Source organism: Microtus oregoni, unplaced genomic scaffold, assembly GCF_018167655.1.
Source record: "Microtus oregoni isolate MIOR12 unplaced genomic scaffold, Mior012 000029F_ref0000214, whole genome shotgun sequence".
Taxonomy (NCBI): Eukaryota; Metazoa; Chordata; class Mammalia; order Rodentia; family Cricetidae; genus Microtus; species Microtus oregoni.
The window spans coordinates 16,721,396-16,744,561 of record NW_024543088.1 but is presented as its reverse complement, the minus strand read 5'-3'; the positions used below and the strand labels follow the sequence as shown (position 1 = coordinate 16,744,561).

General features: G+C 42.6%; 1 protein-coding gene across 1 annotated transcript in view; it reads right to left on the bottom strand.

Moving 5' to 3' along the window:
* Positions 1 to 14,142, bottom strand: part of Fgd4 (FYVE, RhoGEF and PH domain containing 4) — a 119,495-nt gene extending 105,353 nt beyond the window's left edge. The window contains exon 1 of the mRNA XM_041677976.1: positions 14,110 to 14,142. The gene's annotated coding sequence lies outside the window, so the exon portion shown is untranslated. The remainder of the gene's footprint in view (positions 1 to 14,109) is intronic.
* Between the last annotated feature and the right edge of the window lie 9,024 nt (positions 14,143 to 23,166).

Here is a 23,166-nt window from a genome sequence, read left to right as displayed (position 1 = left end):
GTACCCTTTCCCAACACTCTGGACTGAAAGTACTTTCTCATTCAAAGGTCACTCTGACCTCAAAGGGAAAGACTGTATAACCCATGAGGAAGACTAAACGCTACACAGGAGAGTCGTCAAAATGAGAACACGTGGACCTTTCGTATCACACTTGTTTAAATCCTATGCCCATGGTGTAGCCTGTGGTGTTTGTGGCCAAGCAGTACCAAGTACTACCAGAATTCCACTGCCTGAGATAATGTATTATCAGTCAACATAACTGGCGGACTGTAAAATGGCAGGGACAAAGGACACAGTGAGCTTGCATGTTCACCATCCACACTGCCGCCAGAGTTCCTCGTAAGGATCAGATCTACTAGACGTATTTGAGGCAGAGAATAATGGCGCCAGAGAACCTCTACAAATTAGGAATGGTGCTAAGTGTGGTGCTTCACCTGTATGCCAGCACTCAGTAGGCAGAGGCAGGAGGATTTCTGTAAGTTAGAGGGAAGGTTTAAGAGTGAGTTCAAGCCCAGTGGGTTTGGGCATCAGGGGAGTACTGAGTCTTTTTTTTTAACTCCTTATGAAAAACATTTCAGGGGTTGGAGAGATGGCTCAGAGGTTAAGAGCATTGCCTGCTCTTCCAAAGGTCCTGAGTTCAATTTCCAGCAACCACATGGTGGCTCACAACCATCTGTAATGGGGTCTGGTGCCCTCTTCTGGCGTTCAGGCATACACATAGACAGAATATTATATACATAATAAATAAATACTAAAAAAAAAAAAACCATTGCATTTTGTCGCCTGCTTCCTGTCCCCAATAGTCTGCCTGCACACAACAATCAGCAGACTATTGCCCTGAAGAAAATGGCGTCTAGAAGACATATTGATCATATTTGGGTTCCTAAACAGTTCTCAAGGATCTTTCACATTTAATCTTCAACATTTAAATTATTCCTAAGACTTAAATCATAAATATGATTTATACTGCTTAGTTTTTAACTGTCAACTTGACACAAACTGGATTCTCCAGGGAAGAGAGAAGAACCTCAACTGAGGAACTGCCTCCTGCAGGTTTCCTGTGCGCATGCCCGTGGGGAACTGTCTTGGATAACAGTCACACAGGAGGGCCCAGCTGTGGAGAGCACCATCCCTAGGCTCCAAGAAATCAAACAATGAGGGTTCCCTGACCTGTGGGAAGCCCAAGGACTGCCCACCTCTATCCAGGTCTCATAAGGTGAGCATCCAAACTGCCTAGGCTCCCACAAAGCCAGTACATGCAGTAGGATCGAAAACCCACTGCGATTGTTCTTGAATTCTCAGTATTCCTCATTGATCGGGGGAGCGGGAGGGAAATGGGAAGCGGTTGCGGGGAGGAGGCAGAAATCCTTAATAAATAAATTAATTAAAAAATAAATAAATAAATAAATAAATAAACAAATAAATAAATCTGCCACTGGGGAAAAAAAAAGAAAGAAAGAAAAAAAAGAAATCAAACAATGAGCTAGCCAGAGGGCTCCAGCCAGCAAGCAGTATTCTTCCAGTCTCTGCTTCAGTTTCTGCCTTGAGTGTCTGCCCTGGCTTCCCACAGTGTTGACCTTATCTGGAAGTGTAAGTTGAAATAAACCCTTTCCTCTCCAACTTACTCTGGGTCATAGTGGTTATCATAACAACAGAGCGATCAAAGACAGGACTTAAACACATTATAGCACCAATGCTAAAATAAAATTATGACCTGGATCAGCCATATTTTGCCTACCAAAGTATTGAGAAACCAGATGATTTCAAGTCGCTGGCTTCCAAAATTTTAATCATGTTCTCTAGATCAGTCTAGACGGCAGAAGAAGAGCTAACACTGTAATTTGATGATAAAATATAATCTCCACACTGAAAAAATTCAAAGAATTTCATTGGTTTATAAATTCTTATCTGAAAGCAACAGAAAAGTGCTGGATATATACAGGAGTGGAGGAGCTAGTTATACACAGGCTCCAGGGTTGATCCCAGAACCAAATAAATAAATAAATAAACAAATAGAAACGAAATAAGATAATCTGGTAAAGAAATATCTGAATAAAAATTATCTCAGGCTAAAGACATAAATTAAAATAAGATTTTTTTCCAAGCATGGAATTCAAATAAATGGTCATAAATTATGTAACCCAATACTAAAGAGACTGTCAATCTAAGTCCTCATGAGAAATGTAAATTGAAGCAGCAACTGAAAAAAAAATACCAGAAACCTGCAAGTCACCTTCTTCTGACGCTTTAACCAAGTTCTTCTAAAGAAAAAGCCATCTACATCAAGACAAATTAGGATGAACCCATCAGACCACCACCACCAACAACAACGTTCTTAAGACCTGTATGTTGCTCAGGCTGACCCTGCACTCCTGGGTTCAGCAATCTGTCTAGCTTACTTAGCCTCTGAATTAAGTGGGGCTATATATACTGTTACCAGACCCAGTCAAAGTTAGGTTCGATAACTATAGTCTTTCCTCAAGAAAAGAACAATTTGGAGCATACAAGAGGTGCACGAGTATTTGACTTGAAAATATGTTAATAGTAAGTTTTTCTAAGAATCTGGGAGCTGAGTACTCACTGAGAACGTGCTCGACCTGAAATTGCCTGATGAAATTATGGTCATTTTCTGAATTTTTATTGTATTATTCAGCAGTATTTCCAATGTTAAGTCATAGATGGATTCATCAGATAATGTCATAACTTTAAACCAAGTACCCCACCACCCAACACACATTCTTTCTCTGAGCACTAAGGTGGCTCACAGAACTCTCATAGACCAAAGATATTGTCTTTAAAAATGATGTGTACTCTAAATAGAACTCACAAATGTGTTTGGGTTTAGAATGAGGGTTTTTATTCTACTACAGCACATTTAATTCTATTTTAAATTAAGTTTGTCTAAGCTCAGTACTCAGGAGACAAAGGCAGATCTTCGAGTACAAGGCCAGTCTTGTCTACATAGCAAGTTCCAGGACATCCAGGGCTACACAGAGTGACCCTGTCTCAAACCCCACAGACACACACACACACACAAAACCAAGTTTATCTAAAATGCCACATTATAGTTCATGTCCTTTGCAGTTTATTAAGCATCAAAGTAAGAATTTATGTTCGGTATTAATGACTCTTATCAATGTCCACATTAAATAACAAGCCAGGATGGTGTTCACAGGATCATGTACTAAGGGCAAAGTAGGCCTGGTGACTATATTAGCCACAGCCTTGAGGGGAAATTAGCTCCAGTTTGCAGCTTCATCTCATCTTTTCAGAGTATTTTTAGGTATTTTTTTCTGCACACTAATGCTATTTTTTAAAAATTAGCTTCTGTGAATAGTTTCAGTTCTGCTTTGGGCAAATTTAGTTATTATATTAATGCAATGACTTGGGATTAACAGTAAGATATATAGTTAGGTGAGGTTTCTCAGTGGGGATGGGGCTATAGCTCAATGGTAGAACACAACCCTATTAGGCTCGAGGCTGTGAGTTCAATTCCCACCTACAAAACTAAATAAAAGTGAAAAGTTGGGGGCTGGAGAGATGAGTGAGTGGTTAATAAGATAGCTTGCTGTTCTTGCAGAGGAACTGATATGAGATCTCTAACAAGTACCTGAAGAGTGCCTGTAACTCCATCTCTACAGAATCTATACCTTTCCCAGCATCTTTGGACACTCAAATGCACAGACCCACACACGGACATACAATTATACCCAGTGGACACTCAAATGCACATATGCACACACAGACATACAATTATACCCATTGGACACTCAAATGCACATATGCACACACAGACATACAATTATACCCATTGGACACTCAAATGTACATATGCACACGCAGACATACAATTACACCCAGTGGACACTCAAATGCACATATGCACACACGAACATACAATTACACCCAGTGGACACTCAAATGCACACACCCACACACGGACATACAATTACACTCAGTGGACACTCAAATGCACACACCCACACACGGACATACAATTAGAACCATAACTAAAACTAAAATATGTCTTTTTTTTCTAAGTGCAAAATAAAATCAAGTTATGCGCTGAAGTAGCTTTAGTCCTCACAGCTGAAGTAGCTGTTAGTCCTTGCGGTTGAAAACTACTATTGCAATTATCTTGATTAAGAGCTTAGTTTGGCCACCAGAGAGGGCTGAGCAAGTAAAGGCGCCTGTCCTAGCCTGAAGACCTGAGCTCAAACCATAGAGCCCAACGGTGGAAGATGACTAACTCCTGAAAGTTGTCCTCTGACCTCCACGCATGACTCCTCCCCCACCAATGGGGAAAAGAGCTTACTTGCCTCCAGCTTTAAAAGGAGTAAATATATCCAAAATGAGTTTTTTTAAAAAAAAATTCAAATCTATCTTCCTCTGTGATATTCTTCCTCTGTGGATTTTTGGTTTCATTTCTATATCCAAAAGACACAAACACTCACAAGTATCCCCAAGAACACAGGTTCTGTCTGCCTGCTTCACTCAGCACAGTCAGAAGGAGGCAGGCTTTAAGCAATTCAGGAGGAAACAAGTAGGCTATGTGCAATGGCTCCACCAGCAGAATGTTGAATGCCGGCAGAGATATTCTTAAAAGAATAGCAGGGATTGTGGTCTATGGTTTTGTTTTGTTGTCAAACTGACACAAGTTTGAGTCATCTAGGAACAGGGAACCTCAACTGAGAAAAAGACTCCATAAAAGTGGCCTGCAGGCAAGCCAGATCATTTTCTTTATTAGTGACGGACAGCCCAGCCTATAGTGGGTGGGGCCATCCCTGCGCAAGTGCTTCTGGGTGGTCTGAGAAGGCTGAAGCAAGCCACCGGGAGCTGTGAAAAGCCGCTCTCCACGGTCACTGCTGCAGCAGCGTGAGCTTCCAGGTCCCTGCTCTGCTTGAGTTCCTTTCTCGCTTCTCTCTGTGAACTATGATCTGGATGTGTAAGCCAAATAAACCTTTCCCCTCCAAAGTTGGTTTTGGACAATGTTTTTGCACAGCAACAAAAGGAAAACCGGAAAAAGGCAGGTAGAAAAAGCAAAACAAATACCTAAAGGCTCTGACTCATTCAGGAAGAGAGATTTACCACCATTCACCGTAATTTCTCAGCTCTACCAGCGTAGCCTCCGATTCCTTAGCCTCAAGCACTTTAAGGAGGCTTGAGAAGGACTTATTCTTTCCATTAAGTGCTTTATCTAGTAATTTCTACCCACGGGCCTTTAGCTAAGCACTCATGAGCACACATACATAATCACGGCCACCTCACCAGGGAGAACTAAGCAAGGATGGTCCCAGAGCTGGCAGAAATTGTGAGGGCTAATTTTCTCTGCTAAGCTAAAAAAGCAGGGACACTGGGGCAGCATGGGAGTCACTGCCTTAGTCTCATGGCATCTTTGACTCCACCTGTACAAAACTTACATGCGTGAGCTAAACAGTACTTTCTCTATACAGTTAATGTATTTGTGAGATACCAAGTGTTTCTCCTTTCTTCTGATATTTCTAGGCTATGTGGTTTGTCTTCAAACATCTCCAAAGAGTCACAAACCTAAGTATGAAGTAAAATTAGGACTGTAAGTGGACCTGCCCAGCGCTACATGAACTACTTCAAGGCTCAACCGAGCTTGGTGCTGATGGACAAAACTTTAGAGAAAGAATGCAAAAATTAAGGAAAAGTGGTGATTTAGCAGTGTGTTTAAGGGGTTTAGTCAATGGCAATATTCCCTCCTTACATTTTCTAAGAAAGCCAAATCTTAGCCACTTTTGCCTTCCACATTCACACTGCTTCAGTACCTTAAACTAAAGAATTTAACGAAGTAGCTATTCATTAGGGTCAGGCTTTCCGTGAACGTGCGTGTGTGCGTGTGCGTGTGTGTGTGTGCGTGCGTGTGTGTGTGTGCGTGTGTGTGTGTGTGTGCGTGTGTGCGTGCGTGTGTGTGTGTGTGCGTGCGTGCGTGCGTGCGTGCGTGCGTGCGTGCGTGCGTGCGTGCGTGCGTGCGTGTGTGCGTGTGTGTGTGTGCGTGCGTGTGCGTGTGTGTGTGTGTGTGCGTGCGTGCGTGTGCGTGCGTGTGTGCGCGTGCGTGCGTGTGCGTGCGTGTGTGCGTGTGCGTGTGTGTGCGTGCGCGTGTGCGTGTGTGTGCGTGCGCGTGTGTGTGCGTGTGCGTGCGTGCGCGTGTGCGTGTGCGTGTGCGTGCGTGCGCGCGTGCGCGTGCGTGCGTGCGTGTGTGTGTGTGTGTGTGTGTTATTTTACACCGAGAATCCAGAGGCTGTCTTCTGCCTTCACCATCAGCAAGAGTTCAGTCGCCTTAGGCAACAACTTTAAATGGTAATGGATGTGAGAAGTCAAGGAATGAGGTAGGAAGAAAATTAAAAATCTGTCACCCTTTGCTGTTCTGCTGATGGGAAGCTGGGAAAAGTCAGCATATTGAGAGTGTTGGATTTAGGTGAGACGTGGGGTGGGTGGGATGGAAGGAAGAAGAATCACCAAAGCACACAGTTAAAACATGTCAAAATGATACCTTCCATCTTGTATGCTAGTTTAAAAGCAATAGGAATGTAGGAAAGGGAATTCTTGGAAGGGTAGTGATAGGATCTAGGGTACGACGGAGATAGGGTGTGATGGTAACAGTATTCAGAATGTACTCTATGAGACTGGCAAAGAGGAAATTTAATTGAATGTTAAAGTAAAGGGCACAAATTTCATATACCAATCAGGATCAGTTAGACATGTGATAAGAAATTAAATGAAATTTCTGAGTCAAATATGGGATTCAATTCTACTTCCTCTTTGTGTCACCGACATTAGCTAATATTTCATTTACCCACATTCAAGCTATTTTTAACACTTCCGAATCTTCCAACATCCTTCACATATCCAATTAACTGCTGTCCTAATAATTCTACTCATTGACAGTCCCGTCCTTTCTACATTCATGTACCACTGTCCTAACTCTAATGACCTGAGGTTCCACTGCTCCTTGGGGAGATGCCAAGGCCCTGCACCCCCATGAAACTGTCAAGGTCACAGCTCCAGAAGAAGCACAGAACCACAGAGCTCACCAGCTTAAAATCTGTGAGCTTATTCCACAAACTCGCCAGGACATAGCTACAGCAACAAAAGTCGGTGCTCTATCTATAGTCCTCACTGTGCACACCACACCCAGCCCACACTCTTATACTGCAAACCTGCATTATTCTTTTATAGATCTTCAGCTTTAGTGTAAGTTCCTCTGTTATTAGAAACCTTTTCCCCCTGGCCAATCGCATATTGCTCTTAAGAGTCCGTTTATAGCTGTCTCAAAAGTGACATTTCTTGCTTCTGGACATGACAGGGACCCTTCTTTCTCCTTGTGCAACCACAGCACCTTCCCATACCATTGCACCGTTATTTAAGAGTCTTGTGTTAATGCATTTCAGTTACTAAGATGAGATCATTGGGGGCAAGACTGCCTTTACTTCTTTATCACAGCAATAGCAACTAACTTTGATATGGAGAGATTCTGTCTGATCTGCTCAATACTAGAAATTGTATGTAAATACCGTGCCCTTCAATTATGTAAAGGAGAAACATCAGCTTTATAGAAAAGTCTGATGCTGAGGTCAGCGTACTCTTCATGGAGTTTGGCCATTTCCAGTGAAGAGGAGGGAAGTCAAGTGCAACTTCACACTAGCACCAACTATGCTCAGGCACACACCTTTCTCCCAGATTACAGGTCTTCACTGTATAGGGAAAGGTAAGATCTGAGGGTTCAACAAGCAGTCTGATGTCACAGCACAGCCTGTCCACGCATTACTGCCGCACTTCACCATAACCACTGCTGCGGTTTGAATGGGAAGCGCCCACCAGAGGGCCCATATATCTGAACACATGACCCCCAGCTGGTGGCCCTGTTTTCTGGAGGAAGTATGGCACCGGGGGAAAGCTTGGCCCCACTTGCTATTTCCCCTGGCTGGCTTTATGCTCTGTTGCTGTGCCTTCCTCTCCAAGATGGACCCCATCTCTCTGAAGCCGAAATAAGCCCTTTCTCCCTAAAACTGCTTTGGCCATACAAAAAATGAGAAAATAAGACATCACAGGACATAAAAGCCACAGCTTAGTACCCCACAATTTTCTCCCAGAACGCATTATCTGCCTTCAAGATATGAGTCAGCCTCACTGCCTGCTGCTCAGCTGCACACTCTGAAGACATTCGCATCCTTGCTCTTCCTTTTGTAAAAGTTCTGTGGTTTGTAGCCCAGGATCTTCCCCGGACATTTAACTGCGTCAGCTCTGAGAGCACGGGCTACTTCCCTAACACAGCACTGGGACCGTGAGGGGCTTTACCCATCACTTAGTTCCACATTCGGGTCCTCTCTGAAATGCCTTTTACCAATATTTGTGCAGTTTTCAATCTGAGTACAAATGGTAATCACAAAGCTGTTGTTGAGCCAGCACAATTGGTAGGAAGTTTATCCTTACAGTTTTTACTGCCTGTGCACTCTCTAGTGTAAACACAAAGCAGCCTGTAGTAACAATGATCTGAAACAGGCTTATCTTCTCTCTGACATTTTAATTTACCTTTTCACTTTTATATTTATCATAAAATTCCTGCAAAACAATTATTAACAATTTAAATCTACAAGAAATTGTAACGAAGCAGAGTCCATCTCCTGCACATTGATGATAAACCCCTCTTACTCAAATTTAAAGTTACTCAAATGGAACTATATGCTTTGTAAGGAGAGAAGGCCGCTGTGTGTGAGAGAGCATGCTCAAAGATGGTGTGGCAGGAGGGTGAACATGGTGCAGAGAGAGATTACAAAGCAGGTGCTGCTGTGATTTCTGGTCACCATGACTGCAAGGGTGAGCCCTCAGCCGCACACTCCTTATTCCACGCAAAACAATCATTTTATCTCGCGGGGAAGGATCCACTCTCAGCATGTTGGACTTTAACAAGATTGATTTTCACAGCTATCCTGTCCTAAGGTCTTTCTCAAGGACACTTCTCACTACACAACTTTCACTTCGTGTGTTGACTTTAAAAACATTTATACCAAGGATAAGACATGACCTTCATCCAACTCACAACAATTCCCTGCCTTAGCCTTCTGAGTGTTGGTATTACAAATGTGAGCCATGACGGCTGGCTTTGTGCTGGGCTTTTAAATGCTGATGTTCATCCCCACTGTCCTGAAATGTCTTCTCAAGCATGGCTAGTAACATCTTGGTTTATAAAGGGCGCATACACAGCATTAAGTTATAAAAAAAAAAAAAATGGATCTGCTGTGCCCATTCCTAGTACAAGAAGCCAAAGACTTTTGTTATTTTAATTTGTGTTTGGAAGGAAGGGCACACATGTAGATATAAAAGGACAACCTAGGAAGTCAGTTCCCTTCTTCTACCACACGACTCTCCCGGGCTGGAAGTTAGGTCCTCGGACCTGGCGGCTGGCATCTTTACCCACTGCGTCGTCATCTCACCGCCCTTCAGCAGGATTTCTATATAATCCTATTAACACACCCTGCATCTTCTCCCTGCAGAGGTAAAGATGACACCCATGGACCTGGACCACATGTGATGGTCTTATGTTTATATAAACAATTCCTGATTACCTAATCTAAAGCCTCCTACCCCAACCCCTCAACACTTGTCTGTCTTCAGAAAATGGACATTGCTTAAAAGCCCAATTATTTCTTTTTACTTTTATAATGTCTTATCCCTCTTTTGTGAAAATTTCACCAATCAGCTTGCACCCTAGCGCCAAATCCTAGCACCTAGCACAAAGTCAACATTTGATAATTATTATATGAAGAAATGAAAAGTTAACAGTAATGACAGTAACATCGTCACAGAAGGTCCGGATAGTATGAAGGGGCTTCTTAGGAAAGGTGGACATGTGCTTGGTGAAGGAACAGAGGAAGTGGGAATGAGATAAGCCACCCAGGCTGAGCACTGTGATGTCCAAGGCAGAGACCCACTGGGCCACAACAGGGCAGATTATCTAGGTGACAGGTGTGTCCCGCAGATTATAGCTATCCCCGTACCTTGGACTATCTCTCTCCTAGTGTTTACCCCACTCCACCCCGCCTACCTCAGAGTCACCCAGCAAGATCCTGGTTGTCATTTAACGTTCATGTACAGACAGTCATAGGGAGAAAACATACTAACTAAGCATCTGGGAATCTACTTGGTTTGACAGCTTTGCCTCATTAAATGTCAAACATTCATAAGAAACCTGTGTTTCTTGTGAATTTGATAACTGAGAAAAGTATCTCAATACTCTCTGGATACTCTGTGCTCTCAATACTCACTGAAAATTCTACGAGTGGGATTTTAGGGAGTCCTTCCCCCATGTTCGCTCCTCATCAGAGGAGTAAAGTCAGTGACCTCGCTCTCAGTTCTATATTTAACCTGCCATAACCAACGTGAGCAATTTCACAGGTTTTGTAACCTGGGATAACTGTTTCATCTTTATAGGCCTGAAATTCTTCTCTAAATTGGGATAAAAGCTAAATGATTCTGTTCCTATTGGAATCTTTACAGAAATGTATATACACAGATATACAATAGGAACTGGAAAACTCCAAGTTAGCCTGACTGCCTACGTGAATATACCAGGTCTGTTTCACTCATCTGGGTCCAAGACAAGGAAACCCATAACCTAAACAAACAAACAAACAAACAAAAACAATCCACAAATAAAACTAGAAAAGGCTGAGACAGATGAAGAGGGGAGAAAGAAAGGACACATGGTTACAAAAGAGCCAAGCACTACAGTGTGGCTATTCGTACAAGAAAAAACTCTTCTAAGAATAAGGTGTTTCTAGGCATCTTTCCAAGATAAGGTGACCTGAACTGAAGGAGAAAAAAGAAAAACGATGCTGTCCACGAAGGGGCTCTTTGTGGCCCAGAGAGGCTGACTCCTTGCAACATTAAGGGAACCTGGCCTCTGTGTAGCAGAGCAGCTCAGGGGTCAACGAGACAGAAGAAGACAACTCAGACCAGCCAGCGCTGGAATCGAGGGCCAGCTGAAAGGCTGCTCCCCAAACGCAGCGTCTGCGTGACTTTACGTTTTCCAACGTGCATGTGTTACAGGCTTTGCATCTAACACAGTACGGAATTCTGCTCATGTATTGACTCATTCTAAGTACTACCTGAAATCATGACAATACAGAATTGTGGGAGAAGAGGAAAAAATTTTCAGTACATCTACTAAACAACGACGACAACAACAAAACAAACAACAAACAGGCAGTTCCAAGTGCCTCTAGGCGGAGCAGCATTTGCTAACAATGGTAGGATACCCTGATTTTCTGACCTAAACACCCACTTCTACTCCATCATCCCAGCTCAAGGACAAAGCAGGTCACAGGGGCCTCAAAGAATGAACTTGAAAAGAATGACTCTATGCTCTAAAGAGACAGAAGGATTTAACTCAGAAATTTGAATAAATTTTTTTTAAAAGCCGGGCGGTGGTGGCGCACGCCTTTAGTCCCAGCACTCGGGAGGCAGAGACAGGCGGATCTCTGTGAGTTCGAGACCAGCCTGGTCTACAGAGCTAGTGCCAGGACAGGCTCCAAAGCCACAGAGAAACCCTGTCTCGAAAAACCAAAAAAAAAAAAAAAAAAATTTAAAAACAGGAAGAAAATTATTCAAAATTAACTACTAGTATTAGTCCTATGACCAACTTACTTATAGGTAGCATTTCAGTGCTATGGCTCACATAAAAAAGCAAAAAATATGACCATGGTAAATTGACAGTAGGGTGATCTGTATGCCTTCACAGTGATGATTTGAATCACGCTTAGAACTTTATTTAGTTTTCTACTTGTTTCCTATTTAATATTTTTATGCGAAAGAACTCTGAATAGTTCATTTTACATATTTATCAACATAAAACACACATGGCTCCTAAATTACATTGAAGAACTGAAAAGACAGCATTGGGAGAGTTAGCAGAAGGCTCAAGAAACTAGCAGCCCCCACCCTTGGAAAGATGGGGACAAGCAAAGCCAGTGCTCTCAGCAGACCTGAGAATTCATGGCTTCTCAATCCTCATGAAAAGAGCCAGCACCAGGGCTGGTACCAGTGTGGAAAGGCCATGAGTAGAGGGTCTAAACCCACACGAAGTGAGGACTAGCCATCTTGCTCTGCACTCTAGACTCGGAGTGTCTGGGTAAGGACCACCAGTGCTCGGCATGACTGGCCCTGCCTGTGGTCTTCACTAATCTCATTTGGGGTCACCCCCTAAAGCTGCTAAGTTTGTCAGTGGCCAATATAACAAAGCCTTTGAACTTTTTTATTCCTTTTAATGTATCTTAAATGCACCCAGATAGAGATATTTTTTAATTATAGAAAAGAAAAATATTCATCACAGTGTTATCCACATCAGACAAAATGAAATCCCTTTGTAAAGTCATAGGTGAGTGACTGCTCATTCAGTTCTCTCCAGTGAATTCCATGTCTGCCTTGGACTTTCGTGAGAGTGTTGTGCTGGCAGGTAAGATAGCTGGGCACTGCGACTGTTTTACATCCAGCCAGGTCACGTTTTCTTTTCAATATAAAAATTCTGCTAAAGATTTTGATCATACTTCACCAAACTTCATGGGTTTGCCATGCTAGAAACCTGAACAAGCAGGATCTTAAGAAATATGCTTCCAAGTTTACCTGCCAAAGCCTACAACATCGTGACAGACCTCCACTTAGAAACACCACCTTGCTAACTGAAGTTGGTGACTGGAAAATAGCAGCACAGTCACAGATGTCAACTGGCGAAGAGCAGATAGAATGACCACAGCCAAGGCCTGTGATAACACGCTTCACCCCAATACTGTTTCAGGTTTCTAAGATACAGGGTAATTAGAGCAACAATAACACCTAAATATACATGATTTGACTTTATAAACCTTAAAATGTTTATTGATTTTGATTAGTTAAAAAAAATTTCCGAGTAACACAAGATTAACTGGAAACTTTGTATAGTTATTAGGAAGTTTTCAGGTAGACAAATGTTTAGTATTGGTGAAAGATATCTCTTCAAGATACTATGTACCTAGATTAATTTGCATATTTTAAAAAATTAACATAAACGCAGAATACTAAAGTCAACTACAGTTAGTACCAGGACTGCACAAAAGTAGGCTTGAAAACTATTAATGAAACACAAGCATGAGTCCTTGAGGAATGCCAGGTTACCTATTTCATACGGTTCAAAAAGAAAAAGCGTAGTGCCTGTGACCGGTGACTGTTTCTAGCTCCCTAAGTAGCCACTGGCTCACTAATATTAACACCCAAGAGGACACCCCAGTTCAAGCCTGACTGAACTGCACAGGCAGAGCCTCCGACTGCAGCCTTCCCTACAGAAGATAAAATGGCAGACCAGCCAAACTCGGGGTGCTCGTGCCGGGGTTTCAACGGCAGAGGTACTGACACAAAAGACAGCTCCAGAATAGACAGCTGTTTTTGTTCCACACTTCCTTATTTTAGGGCACAGTTTGGGGGGAAGGAGATACAATGCTGCTTTACAAAGGACATAGTAGTCCCTTGTTCGAGCTACCAACCTCTGAGCCACCAGGGAAAAATGTCAGTCATCCATTTGTTAAAATTAAAATTTCCTTCTGCCGCTTACAATATGCAATGCACATTTTAAGTAGCTGTGGGTAAGGAGAAGCAACAATCACAAAGGAAGCTCTTGCGAGGCGAGCCGGGGCTCAGCCCTCCCTTATCGGGGAGCCTCCATCTGTCACCACGCACTGTCACATTGTTTCCACATGCACCGGCCCCTGGATCCCGGGCAGAAGCACTCCATCAGCACCACACTCCACACATGTGCTCCAGCAAAAACCTCAATTCTGCAAAATCTACAAATGCCGCCGGCAGGAGTCATCCCTTAAAGAAGAACGAACCTTGAACCCGCTGTCGCCGTGGGTGTATTTCAGTAAGAACACCGGTGTAATTCACCGGAGAAGCCATTACAAGATGACTGTCTATTTGCCACATTCTACGATCACAGTACACTTTCACAAGCAGGAGATACTTTTAAACATTACAGGATAATTCCAGCACGTAAATGGTACAGGTTGTCTGAAAACAATATAAGACGGGGTGTAAGCATTTCAGGGGGCATCTTACCGAAGATCTTAGGGCTTCCTTTCCTTGACCACAGAGAGATGATATTCACACCAAATGCCGTACAAACTGGATATGCAGCGCCGGGCTACTTACCCTAGGAGAGCTGATTTATTTCCTTGTGGTTACAAGTCACAAATGGCTGGAGCACAACTGCCCTCATTTGTTCTTCCGGTGAAGCCAGCCGGAGTCTCCCAATGCCCAGTGCACTGCAGATAATCTCACACTACATGGGCTGCCTTGCTAACCCCACAGTCTCAGCCCAGCAAGGATAATCACATTCCGACAGCGGGGAGTGAACAGATGGTGGATTCCATGGTAACCAGCCCTCCTAAGGCGATTGGTAGAAGGATGTGACTCGGGCTTACTGGGTAACAATCGCGGTCTTTGTGCTCCAGCCCTGCAAGGCCTAAGTGAGGAAGCCTGCACAGCCACTCACAGGGCTTGCTCAGCAGGTGTTTGGCTATTTAAACCAGGCAGTACAGACCAACTAAAAGCTTTCTGCAAACTGACCCTTGCCAGGACAAAGTCCTAATGTTTCAGATAGGCTGTGCTGCTCATTCAGGAAGAAAGGTCACAGAAACTTAGTTGCACAAACAAAAAACTTGAAAGTTCACTTGCAAAATCAAGATAATGCATTGCAGAAAACGAAGCTACATCAGCAAGTCATTTTCTAATCCATAATCCCCCACAGAACTGAAAAACTGGTTTTATATTTTTAAGGGTTTTTTAAAACAAATACATTTAAATATATAAAATACCTTATTTTGGAAATGAAGTCAAGTTTTCAAAATCAATTCTTTAAGAAGAAAGCCATGATTTATTTCTTGTTACTTATTGAATGGGAGGAAAGGCAGCGGAGATTTTAAATCTAAATATACCAGTCTTACTCATTCAGGATAAGCTCTACATGGCTCGGGTTTGCTCTGGGTGGCTTTAGACCTTTGCTGCAGTCCTGAAGATGACATGCTGACTCAGCAGGAAAACTGCCCTGTGTGGTTCACCAATGAGTGAGAATAAACCTTGGAAGAGCATAGTGGCTGAAAAATCAAACACACCACACCAAACACACACTGGGATAGCTCACACTATCCCACTCGGATAGGCACTCGGAACTGCCTAAGAAGTAAACTTTTAAAAGGACAAGCTAGGAAGAAAAGCTAGGGCAAGCCTGAGAAGACAACAAAGCACCCACGCTGCAACCATGTCGTGGGTTAGCTGTCTTCTTTATCACCATTCTGTACCAGAAGTCTCAGAGCTCTTTTGCTGGCATTAGAAAGAAATATAATACAAACATTAAAAGGAAAATGATATGCATTACTTGTGGCTGGAATAAATTCAGCCCTGTAAAAAATAGCCAGTCAAGTACCGTGTTGTTTAAAGTGTCAGAAGTTTAGTTTCAGAAAGGAAAAAAACCACAAGTATTAATTAATACCTTCTGAAAAGCAAAATCCATCAGAATTTCAGTAAGACTTGGTTTAGAAACAATGACTATGAAAAGAGTAGAAATGTATTAATATATTGTCAGGAAATGGGGATGAACTATTTGAGCAAAAATAGCATAAATGCTTACTACAAGAACCCACTTAAAGGAATACAAGATGCCAAGAGATCCATATATCCACACCAAAGATCCCAAGCAAAAGAAATGGTCACTTAGTAAAGCGTCAATACACCCATAAGAAGTTTAGTTATGTAAACTTCACTTATAATATAATGCATTTAATAATATAAGTCCCATTATCTGTTCTTATATCCCCTTCCTTATTTGAAATTTAAAGATGAAAATATCAAGGGAAATTTTATGCGAGAGGATGGTTAAAATCACTAGCCTGTACTAAGCTGACTTAAAAAATGGTCAGCACAATTGACTCCTTGTCAACTTGAAACAATGTACATTAATATCCAAATCCTCGTAACTGTAGGTTCTTATAAAATATAAAAAAAAAACCAAGTTGAATATTTTCTTATTCCAAGAGGGAAGAGCCAGAGAACAGTTACGTTCACATTCTAGGAAAAATCCAACACTGTACAGTTCATCTGTCAGATTTCTGTGACTGGTGACCTTCTTAGCTCCAAGGAACCTGCACAGCACACTACCTCACAGGCTCGGGCTGGTTCCACTCCACGGCTCCAGAGGGCTTGCCGCAGCATGTACTATCTCAACGGGCTCAGGCTGGTTCCATGGCTGCTGTCGTCCTTGCTGTTCATCCATGTTACAGGCCTCTCCAAAGTTCTAGGGTCTCTTCAACTCAGCTCCACCTTCACCCATAGCTTCTCCAAGGCTCTCTTGAGGGACTCTGCCCATGCCACATTTTGCCAAGCCTCAACTTTTCTCCATGACACCTTGGATCCTGGAGCTTGTACTGCAACCGAGGTTGTACCTTCAGTAATGGCCTCTCTGGCCTCTCTTCATGGACCCCATCCCTAACTCACAGTGTCAAACCTCAGTTGTCTCCTCGACTCCTTCATGACTATCTGGGTAATGTTACCTGCCAGCATGAGATACAGTCTCTGGCCACAACTTCTGTATCCTGTCCCTGAGGAAATATTCCCAGTTTTATGATCTTCAGTGATGCTCGTCCCTTCTTAATCACCACTGATTTCTCAGCTCCATCTGACCAGAGTCAATTGTAACAGTAAAGGGAAGGTTTGACTTCAGCGGTTCTTCATTAAAATATCACACAAGCGACACTGACAGTGTCTACTTCCCTCTAAAACTTCACAAGCAGCGCCTCCATCGTCTACACTTCTTTCACTCTTTCTGTCTTCCAAGCACCCACAGAATGACCCACTGAGCTCAACACTCAACAGCTTTTCCAGCCTAAAGTTCAAAGGCCACCACAATCCTCCCAAAATCTCAAGGTCGGGTGTGTCAGAGCAATACTCTTTGATGTGGCACCAATTTCTTACTTGGTTTTTCTATTGCTGTGGTAAAACATCCTGACCAAAGGCAACTAGGGGAAGAATGGTTTTATTCCATGACTGCTTGCAGTTCATCATCCGGGTAAGTCCAGGCAAGAACTCGGGACAGGAACCCGGAGGAAGGAACTGACAAAGGCCCTGGAGGCGGACTGCTTGCTGACTTGCTCAGACTACTCTCTTTACACAATCCAGGACCACCCACAGAATGACTTGAACTTCTGACCTTCCTGCAGTCACATCTTGTTTGCTGGAGTTACAAGCATGTGCCAATGTCCTGCATTTGTGAAATTCTAGGGAATGATCCCAGGGCTTAACGCATGAAAAGGCAAGTCCTCTGTCAACTGAACTGCATCCCCACACCTCTAAGTTGGTGTCTGAACAAAGGGCAATGTTTGAAAGAAAAGACTCCCTCTTGCACACATATACATGAAAACATACACAGATACTCCATTCCTCTTTCTGCTTCAGGACCCAAAACCAAACTGTTATTGCTAAAAATAGCATCATCTTGGTTTAATTCTCACAGTTAAAGCAGCATGTCCAGAAAGAGTACAACTGTGCTTATACCCAGCGTGTTCACCCAGGAAATCCCATTGCACACTTATTCATACGTAATTTCACAAACACAAATACTGAAGCTGTCTCATGGTAGTAGGGACACACACTTTCTGAAGTAAGTTAGAAGATGAACTGCTCCTAACTAAAGATAGTATTAGTTAATTATTATGTTTTTCACCCAAGGAGAACACTTTTAGTTTGTACCATGTCATTTAATCAATTATGGAAGACAAGCATTGACCAGAAGGGCTGTGTTAACTTGTTCACAGACCACAGCCTGACAGGCTCTCAAATGTGGTCTGTCAGCATCATGGCAGAACGTGCTAGAAGATCTTTAAAAGACAAATTCAATTTGTTTAGCAGACTCCGAGCAGTTTGAATGCTCTATGCTTCTGTATTGCTTTCCTAAGTATGTACGTCCTACAGGTCTGTGGCAGAGAGTAAATCCAGGGCCTGTTCATGCTAAAAGCACTCTACTCTACCCTATCCTATGTCCCAGCCCTATGTATATCCCACGCAGCAACTGGTCTCTTTCATATATGTTGCAGGGCCCACTGACATAAAGTCACTTACAACTGAGTAGAATCCGAGCAACAGTATTGTTTCCTCCGGTTTCTAATGTCTGGATATGGATTTATCAATTTTGCTAAGCTTTTCCAAAACGTTTCCTTCTGTTTCTTTTACTTTCGCTGTTGCGTAGTTTTAATTTTCACATTTACCACTGTTTACTTTCTAGGTAGAGTTATTTGGCTTCTAAGTTTATTACATAGGTTTTTGTACTTTAGACTTTTCCAATATATTTTCTAATACAGGTATATTAGCTTGTAGGCTTGCAGACGGCTCTAGGTTATGCTTCTGAAATCGTTTTCATTTTGAAATGTATAAACTTTATTGCCATCAAGTGTGTGTGCGCATACACATGTGTGTGCACACACACACCATGGCATAGATGCAGAGGTCAGAAAACTACTTGTCAGGAGTTTGTGTTGTCCTTCCACTTGGTCCCAGGGATAAGACCTGTGTACTCAGGCTGACAGCAGGTGCCTTTATCTGCCTAGCCCTTTATCTGGGCCCATGTTTTTGTTTGGTCTTTATTTTCTTAATGATAAGAAGGTTTTCCAACAGTTATTACTTCATCATGGTCAGAACCATGTCCTTGACATGGATCTGTCTTAATACTTACTCGAAGATTTTACTGAGAAAAATCAATGAAATTTCTTTAATGAAAAAACAAGTGAGTCTTGCTGTATATTGGTTGTGTATAGGCTGTGGAACACAGCAAATAGTAAAGAACTGTCTGGACGGATGGCTACATCAATACTTTCTTTTAGTTCAGTTGTAGGAACCATTACCTAAAACCCCATCATCTTCCAATAGAGATATTTACAGAAATATTCTTGTTTTAAAAAAAAAACACAGTTTGCTTCCATCCAACAATGTGAAGCCATTTTGTTTCATTCTCCTACAGAAAGCTAGAACACAACGAGGCCCACTTAGTTAGTAAAAACAGCCGCTCCGAATGACTGACGAACCTCACATGCCCGTGTTGTTCTGAGAGCCCCATGCTAGGTAAAATATATAAAATAGAAAACACGGTCTATGCTTGAAATAATTTAGGTAAAAATCACAAAATGAATCTGAATCTAAATTGATTCTAGCAATGTCAAATGACAGAACCCTCGGTCAAAATAGCAGAGGTGCCACTGAAATCTAGTTAGCGTTTTTATAAATGGTGACAATCTAGAGGACAAGAGGCTTTCTTTTATTGAAACTGAATTATTGAGAGGTGCCCAAGTCACTGCTAATCTACATAAACTTTGGTCAAAGCCTCTTGGGTTTGTGTAACTACAGGCACCGGTGTTTTCATAACCTGTTCTAAGCTTACCTCACACATGGATCTAGTTTTCCATCCACAAAGACACAGACAGCAGGAGAATCAGCCTTGGTTACAGCCTGACTCAGTTCTCCTCCAAGGACCTGTTGTATATGCTCTCTCTCTGTATTTCACTCTGCCTTCTTACTATGGAGGGGGCAGAGGCTGGTGGACACAACAAGAAGTAACAGTTTAAGGAAAAGTAAGATTACAACTTGAAATGTTTAAAATCCGAATACAGTAGCTATTCTTCAAATCTTAGGTCAGCTTCTATTATTATCCTAAAATCAAGAATTTATGTGTGATGGGGTTCTGCCCTAAGGTACCTGGCACTATAGAATACACACCAGTATTCTTCTCAAAGTTATTCATGAGCTAAAATTACAAAACAGAACGTATTACAAATCAAGGTACCTGCCCCGTGACACAGCCTCAGAAAGCAACTTCCAGAGAAATCTTAGTAGCTTGAAAAATAATATTATATGACAGGAGTAATGATTGTCACACAAAATCCGTACCCGCTGCAGTCCTGGCTTTGCGGGACAGCAGCAACACAGAGGAGCCTCGGAGCTTGTCCAGCAGCAATGCCAGGCAGGCTGCAGGCACACTCTTCTTCCTCTTTCTTGCCAGCAAAAGTTTGTCTTTTTAAAATGCTTTTTGTCTGAACAAACACATTCACCTAAGTTAGTTTTGTTTTGTGTTTGGTTAGTTGACTAAATGTAAGAGAATATAAGATTACTAAAAAAAAATACTGAGAAAATCTGGTCCAGTGAACTAGACTTCAGACTCTGATAAGTCATATGTGATTTCCCAAAAGCCTTGAAGAAGAAAATAATAATAATGATGATGGTGCTGATAATAATAATAATAATAATTGACTCCAGTCTTTTGAACTCACTTCTATGGCTGCTGGGGAACACGGCTGTACTATGACCCACAGGGAAAACTGCCGCTCCTTCAGACATATCTTGGGTCATGAAAACAAGAAATAACATAAATAAAAAAAGAAAAAGAAAGCCGCAGCATAGAACTTTCTGCTGAAGATTCACAACAACTTTCAGTCACAGCAGAAATGTTTATGATCAGTTAACAGTGAATGAAGCCACAAACCAGCAACTCGATCTATATACTCAGAAAATTCTGTTACTGTATGCCGAGATCGTTCTGAAACTGTGGTCATAAGACAGCAGTACTCACCACACCCCATAAAAGATTCCTTTCATGTAACAGCCAGCAGCACCTGTTTCTCTTTCAATCGATGTTTTTCTTGCCTCTTGAGGAGAGGCAATTGCATTGATCATTTGGGGGCAGAATTTTTATCCATCTGTAGTTAGACAGCAGGCATGCGTCTCATGTGCATGGCAAATACATAAATAACAGGAACTACAGTGCTATTTCATAACTGTCCTAGTTGTGAGGACACCCCAAGATTATATTTCAAAACCCCAAGAAAGTATTTCAACATGTGGTCAGAGGGAGAGATGTAGGTGGGATAGGAAGGGCGATGCTGGCTAGTTGCATGTGATTTAACTACAGCAAGCCATTAGGTTCAGGACAAGCTTTCCTTTAAAAACAGGTCTTAGTTCCAGTCCAACTGGCCTTGGTGAGCTCCCATTAGATCAGTCCCGCTGTCTCAGTGGGTAGGTGCACCCCTCGCAGTCCTGACTTCCTTGCTAATGTTCTCCCTCCTTCATATGTACCTTGGGAGCTCAGTCCACTGCTCCAATGTGGGTCTCTGTCTCTATCTCCATCCATCACCAGATGAAGGTTCTATGGTGATATGCAAGATATTCATCAGTGTGGCTATAGGATAAGGTCAGTTCAGGCACCCTTTCCTCTGCTGCCCAAGGAACAAGCTGGGGACATCTCCTTGGACACCTGGGAACCCCTCCAGAGTTAAGTCTCTTGCCAACCTTAAAATGGCTCCCTTAATTAAGATATCTACTTCCCTGCTCCCTCATCTACCCCTCCTCCATCCCAACCATCCCATTCCCTCAAGCTCTCCCCATCTTCCCCCTCCCTTCTCTCTCCCCATCTAGCCTTATCCACGCTCCACCCCGACCCCCGTGCTCCCAACCCCTGTCCGGCAATCTTGTCCACTTCCAATATCCAGGAGGATAACTATATGTTATTCTTTGGGTTCACCTTCTTATTTAGCTTCTCTAGAATCATGAATTATAGGCTCAATGTCCTTTATTTATGGCTAGAATCCACTTATGAGTGAGTACCAGAATCTCTGAATGTGGCTGACTGTGGAGGCTGACGGAAAAGCCAAGGACAATGGCGCTAGGTTTTGATTCTACTGCATGGATGGGCTTTGTGGGAGCCTAGTCTGTTTGGATGCTCACCTTCCTGAACCTGGGGGGAGCACGGAGGACCTTGGACTCCCCATAGGGTAGGGAACCCTGACTGCTCCTTGGACTGAGGGGGGGGGAGTGGAGGGAGGGGAGGGAAGTGAGAGGATGAAAGGAGGTAGAAATTTTCAATAAAAAATAAATAAATTAAAAAAAAAACAGGTCTTAGGCTGGGGGTGCAGCTCTGTGGGACAGAGCTTGTTTAGACTGTCCCAGGCCCTAGGTTTGATCTAGCAACACACACACATACACACACACACACACACGAAAAACAAAGTTCTTAAGGACCACTAGGATCTTTTCACAGCTCCCCCCCCCCCCGCAAAGAGCTAAGAGAAGGAATAACTAATTCTGAGCAATGTGACTGTGTTCCCCAGAGAAGGAGGAGCTTTCAGGTCCTTTTCAGAAACAAGTATGCAGATCACATTGCTATATGAGTAACTTTTTGCTTGGACACGTAAGGATTTTAATTAAAGATGCTACTCATATTATGTATAAAGATAAGATTATTGGCTAAAATGGGTGTTTTGGTTACAACACAGGCTTCTTAGACTGCCCAAAGAGAATACAGCCACGTGTCTACCCGACTTTCACATAACCATCTAACACTAATTCCCTTTCTTTGTTATGATGTTATAGTCAGATTCAAACTACAATATCTCGACTCAGCTTCAGAATCCTTTCAACAAACTACTGCATTACCGAAAGACAACTGAGATAAAAAAAAAAAAATCATGCACTTCCTTTGAATACTTGAGGGATTTTGAGGAGGACAGCAAAATAAACACTCAGAATAACTTATGAACCAGCAAGTGGAAGCATAGAAGAGACCAGCTGGAGAAATACAGTTGAAAATCAGTTGGAGCCTTCTAGAAATTCTCCTGTTGTAGTAAGGTATGGTAGACACTACACATCAACATCAGGGAGATGAGCTCAGTGCACTTCACGGTTCTCACACTTGCTCACTGCTAGTGTCAATGACACAGGATATAGGGTATAATGAGGTGTATTTACTGTTACTGTGCATACGTACAAATGTGGTTATATGTGTGCATGCCACTCGGCATGTGTCAAAGAACGACTTTGTGGAGCTGGTCCTATGCTTCTGTCTTCACCTGGGTGACAGGAATAGAGTCAGCTTGGCAGGTTCCTGTTACTCCACTTGGCCACCTTTCATAAGCCTCCCCTCATCCGGACTCACACTTCCCAGAGGTGGTGGTTTTGAGAGCTGGTAATGCAGCTATGATGATCATGCGAACACTGTTAAAATTGTGACCTTTCCTAGTTGTCCTCTGTGACGTGAGTGGCACTACAGAAGTCCACCTCAGGGCCTGATGCTTCCCAAACCTC